This window comes from Toxorhynchites rutilus, chromosome 3 (genome assembly GCF_029784135.1).
Source record: "Toxorhynchites rutilus septentrionalis strain SRP chromosome 3, ASM2978413v1, whole genome shotgun sequence".
Classification (NCBI taxonomy): Eukaryota; Metazoa; Arthropoda; class Insecta; order Diptera; family Culicidae; genus Toxorhynchites; species Toxorhynchites rutilus.
This window is the reverse complement of record NC_073746.1, coordinates 242,201,939-242,208,077: the sequence shown is the minus strand read 5'-3', so window position 1 is coordinate 242,208,077 and position 6,139 is coordinate 242,201,939.

Here is a 6,139-nt window from a genome sequence, read left to right as displayed (position 1 = left end):
TCGCTTGTTTGTCAAACGTCACTTTTTTCTTGCGAATCCCGTTCGTTTATTGATATATTGGCGATCTAACGTACAAATTTACACCTAGGCGGCGCTGCGATAAAAGTGATGATGGTTTTAAATTTTGCAATGTGAGTTTATGGAAGGCTTGTAGTTCTTTCCATAAATCACAATGTTATAGTCATAAAGAATTATTTGATTGCGATTAGTTTGTAAGAAATTTAATTCTGCGCAATTTTATATATAACATGCTATTTAACTACATCTTTCAGTAGTGAAAATTGTATAAATGTTGACAATGGTTGATTCAAAAAAGAAAATTCGAGAGCACAATCAAAAACAAGTTGAAAAATGCCTGTTTCCTACATGTGAAAACTACCTTCGAAATACCGGAAGTGAAATATACGTGATTTGTTTTTGAGTTTTAGGTTACCTTATCATCATTTTCTTAGTTCAAAAACAAAATCCAGATGTCTCACCGATCGTTTACGTTTTGCGTTAGATCGCCAATTGACGAATTTACGTTGGATTTACAACCAGATGGCGCAGCGAGTAAAATGAGGATGTTTTATTTTTTTGGTATGAGCTTCATTCAAATTTTTTAGAAAAATCAGAATTTATCTTCAAATTTCCCGGGTTCATGTATTCCTCCCACGCTGAAAAGGTTAGAAAATAATCATTTTACAATGTGTTATGTGTATTACGAGGAATGGCTTGTTATAAGTATTGTAATTTTAATTTTTTTCAACTAAGTAAACGATGAATAGGGTGTTTTGCGCTAAAAATAATGCAAATCCTTCTCGTTTCGGCCCCTACATAATCAATGATATCCCCCAATTTGATATGATATCGATTTCATCGCAATTATCCATAGTATCAATAACCGGTATGCATTGTCAAACTTAAAATTTACGAAGATTATCTATGACTTTGGTCAAATCGCGTGTTGAAACCATCGTAAATATACAAAACTCCAACTTTCTTACCATATACTGACGACATTCAATGGCTGAAACGAATCTAAATTGAAATAAAATGAATAATCACCACAGAATCTTGCTTCTCAGTGCGTAAAATAAACAAACACCCTCACTTTTGGGGTTCTGAGCTCTAATGTAGATGTCGCATGAGCTGATTCAGCTTTGCGTAAATTCGTCAATTAACAGCTCGGCTGAAAAGGTTGACGTCTAGATGGCGCCTCTTGCAAAAATCTATTTGACTATCACAAAGTATCGCAGGATAATGGAAAAACGGAGCAGAATAAAAAACGTAGTTACTCTCTAAGTAACGAAAATGGAATGAAAATTTTTATTTATTACCGTATCCATAGCAACGAGTATGTGTGTAGAAATGTGTAGAAATGGGATAAATTGTCAGGGTCGAATTTGCATCGGTTCACACGGTTATGTAACCCGACACTTCTCCTCAACGATGCTGGTTCAATTTCTCGGTTGAATCTTTGACTCCGATGGCAGTTCGGTGTCTGTCTAGCTTCTCGCGGTCCAACGGCTTCGTCATGATATCGGCCTCCATGCGCTTGGTTGGCATGTAACGCAGATCAATGATTTGCTGTTGGTGTAGATCCTTCGTAAAAGCATACTTTGTATCTATGTGTTTGGAACGTCTCTCAAGACGTTGGGATTCGACGATCTTTATGCACGACTGGTTATCTTCCCATACGATGATAGGTTCCGCTTGAGCTTGCTGTAAGTCGTTCAGTAGTTTTCGGAACCACATTAGCTGCTGACATCCGTCCGCCAACGCTACGAATTCGGCCTCCGTCGAGGAAACTGCGACACATGTATGCTTCCGTGTTCCCCAGTCGACAAGACCGCCGCCGAACTTCAGCAGAAATCCGGAATGATATTTTCTATCTCCTTCGTCACCTGCCCAATCAGCGTCCACGAAGCACTCCATCTCGCCGCATCCGGATCCCAGGCGCAGACGATGGTTCGTTGTAGTCTTCTGATATCGAAGGATCCAGTCGCGGTTTGTAGGGTTTGTAATTTTCCTGCCCAGCAGTGAGACGGATACGCAAATGTCCGGTCGGATGTTGACCGAAACGTAAAGGAAACAGCCTACCAGACTACGGAATGACGTGTTTGTAGGTAATGCACACTCCTCCTTTTGCTTGAGGTATCCGGGGTCAATCGGCACTTTCGACGGCCTGGCTTCATCGTGTCCGAATCGTCGAATCATTTTTTCGATCGTTTCGCTTGTTTTTTTTTTTTTTATCTGTATTATAGTGATTTTCAACTCATTTGGCTGGTTCGTCACTTTTTACTTCCATTTTTGGAAGAATGTCGGGAGTGAGAATTGAACTCGTGACCTTTAGCGTGAGAGGCATGGATGTTACCACTACGCCAGATCGCCTCCACATTTCGCTTGTTTGATCGAGAGTATAATGGTCACCGTCTCTCGTCACGTGAATCCCCAAGAAGTGCTTGAGCTCGCCTAAACAGGATAACTTGAAGTGATGCTGGAGCTATCGACGAATCTCCTCAAAATCTTCCTCGGAAATACAGGCGACGACCATATCGTCCACGTATATGAGGATGTAGGTCACCTTTCTGTCCTATTTGCGGATATACAGACACGTATCGGTTTCAGCTTGGTGGAAGCCCATGGACTTGAAAACTCCGTCGATCTTCCTATTCCATGCTCGAGCGGACTGCTTGAGTCCATAAACGCTGCGCTTGAAGTGACAAACCATGCCATCGTGTCGATCGAAGCCAGCGAGTTGCTTCATATACATGTCTTCTTGCAGCTCCGCATACAGATAGGTGTTCTTGATATCGAGGTGCTTTACCACCATCTGCTGCTTACTAGCCAAAACGAGAACTGTTCGGAGAGTCGTTTGACGTACGACGGGAGAGAATACCTCGTCGTAGTCTTGGCCGAATTTCTGTGCGAATCCCTGGGCGACTAGTCGTGCTTTGTGCCGTACCACTCGTCCGTGTTTGTTCTCCTTCTTCTTAAACGTCCACTTACAACCTACCGCCTTTCGACCTGGAGGCAGTTGTACGAGCTCCCACGTACCATTTTCTTTGAGCGCATCGATCTCTTCCTTCATTGCGACTTTCCAGGCAGCTGATCGGACTGTTGATCGCTTCGGAATAGTTTCGGGGTTCTTCGTTTATGTGCTTCGTTACGTTGGTGACATCGTCGAATCGTTGGGGCGGGAAACTTTTCATAGGTCGTACAGATCGTCTTGGTTTTGTTTCCTCGATGTTGACTTCCTCTTCTTTCCTTCCTCTCCAAGTAGAGTATCTTCATCGCTGAAACCGTGGAAATCGTCGTCCGAATAGCTTCCAACCTTGTTTCCTTTTCAGCGTTTTCTGCAGTCTCCGATTGTGCTTCGGGTTCGTTCGGAATTTTTCGTGACAGAAAATCAAACTCCACCTCCTCAGTTTGATTGCTTCGTGTCGGCTCAACCGTTGGAATGGTGTCCGTGCCGCTCTCGATGAACTTGACGTCGCGGCTCACATGGATTTTCCGTGTGGCTATGTCGAGGAAACGATAGCTTTGTGTTCGTTTGAATAGCCAACAAAAATCAATTTCTGTGCAGTGACATCCAGCTTCTTTCTCTTTGCCTTCGGAATGTGGACCAACGCAGTGCAACCGAAGATTCGCAGGTGGTCGACCTTGAGTTTAACACCGTTCCAAAGCTCGTATGGCGTAACGTCGATTGGTTTCGTAGGCAAGACGTTTTGAAGATACTCGGCCGTGTTAATCGCCTCTGCCCAGTATCACTGATCCAGTTGTGCATCGAATAATATGCACCGTACCATTCCGATAAGCGAGCGGTTCTTCCGCTCCGCAATCCCGTTCTGTTGCGGACTGTAGCCGGCGGTGTACTGGACTGAGATCCCTTCGCGCTTGTAGAAAGACCCCAACTGCGTTTCGCTGTACTCACCGCCTGGATCCGAGCGTATGGCCTTTGGCGTCCGTCCGAAAAAAGTTTTGACAAACGCAACGTACTCTTCAATTTTGACTGCGACCTCCGACTTCTCCCTCAGTAGATAAAGTACACAATAGCGACTGTGGTCATCAATCATGGTCATAAAATATCGATAACCACTGATCGATGGCACCTCCACCGGACCGCAAACGTCCGTGTGCACCAGATCCATGGGCGCCTTTGATCTAGATTTGGATTCGCTCGGGAAAGGAGTGTGAGGAGTTTTACCTTTCAGACAGCATGCACAGTTTTCGTCAACACCGCATTCGTAAATAGTTAAACCATCCGCCAGATCAGCCTTCTGTAAACGTTCGATAGCCTTCGGGTCCCGATGACCGAATCTCCGATGCCAGACGTGCTTGCAATCTTTATTGTGGTGAACGCCCGCCACGGCATCGAAAACGACAGTGGCTTGCTTCTGGACGAGTGCCGGTACGGACAACAGGTTCATAGATAAACGGTGTGTCACATCAAATTGCATCACGGAAAAAAACGCTGTAGAATTTCGCCCAGTAGACCGATCCTTTTGAAAATTTTAGACAGTAAAATAAAAACTATTAAACAACTTTTGGCATTTTCTTTTTATTCATACTTCGAGCCCAAGCCCGTATGCTCACACCTTCCTCTTTACCCCGTCCATAAGGTTCTGTACAACGTCAGGTTGTAGTTTTTTTTGAACAGAAATCCATTTTCTCTTGAAGTCCGCCTCCGATTTGACAACTTTTGGGTTCTTCCGGAGGGCTTGCTTCATAATCGCCCAATATGTCTCTATTGGGCGAAGCTCCGGCGCGTTGGGCGGGTTCATTTCCTTTGGCACGAAGGTGACCCCGTTGACTTCGTACCACTCCAACACGTCCTTTGAATAGTGACACGAAGCGAGATCCGGCCAGAAGATGGTCGGGCCCTCGTGCTGCTTCAATAGTGGTAGTAAGCGCTTCTGTAGGCGCTCCTTAAGGTAAACCTGCCCGTTTACCGTGCCGGTCATCACGAAGGGGGCGCTCCGCTTTCCGCAAGAGCAGATCGCTTGCCACACCATGTACTTTTTGGCAAACTTGGATAGTTTCTGCTTGCGAATCTCCTCCGGAACGCTGAATTTGTCCTCTGCGGAGAAGAACAACAGGCCCGGCAGCTGACGAAAGTCCGCTTTGACGTAGGTTTCGTCGTCCATTACCAGGCAATGCGGCTTCGTCAGCATTTCGGTGTACAGCTTCCGGGCTCGCGTCTTCCCCACCATGTTTTGCCTTTCGTCGCGGTTAGGAGCCTTCTGAACCTTGTATGTACGCAGGCCCTCCCGCTGCTTGGTCCGCTGGACGAATGAACTTGATAAATTCAGCTTATTGGCGACATCCCGGACCGAACTTCTCGGATCACGTCTAAACTGCTTAACTACTTAACTCACTGACGGAGCATCCATTTTTGCCGTTCTTCACCTTCCGGTCGATGGTTAGGTTCTCGAAGTATCGTTTTAGTACTCTGCTGACCGTGGATTGGACGATTCCCAACATCTTACCGATGTCCCGATGTGACAACTCCGGATTCTCGAAATGAGTGCACAGGATTAATTCACGACGCTCTATTTCGTTCGACGACATTTTTCCAAATTTACGAAAAATTGACAGTGAAGCATGGCCAACGTGATCTATACACTCTTATCTGATTATAAGCGAAAGCTGAAGATATAATTCCTAAAAATTAAAATTCTACAGCGTTTTTTCCGTGATGCAATTTGATGTGACACACCCTTTATACTTGGGGTGTACAGAGCAAAACTTAATGTAACTTCCCGACGAAAACCTTGTTCATCTGCGCACTCGATGACACAGGAATCTTCACCGAGTACGACCGCTTGCTTGCCGTCTGCCAAGTTAACAAATTTAACTTCACTTTCACGCAGCTCTCGGAAAAACTTTCGATCAGCGACGGTATGTCGCGTTGCGCCGGAATCTACAATCCATGGTTTGGTTCTACTGCTTTCTATTGCTCCTCCTGCAGCTAGGGCGACGGACACGGATTCCTTCTTGTTGGAGGGTTTCTCAGCACTTTTGGACCCCTTCTCCGAGTCACGAACCAACTTCCGGCATTCGCTCTGTTGTGTCCCGGCTTCTTGCAGTAGTGACAAACGATATGTTTTTTTCTTCTTACCGTCGTGAATGACTTTCAATGCCGAACTCGAACTGG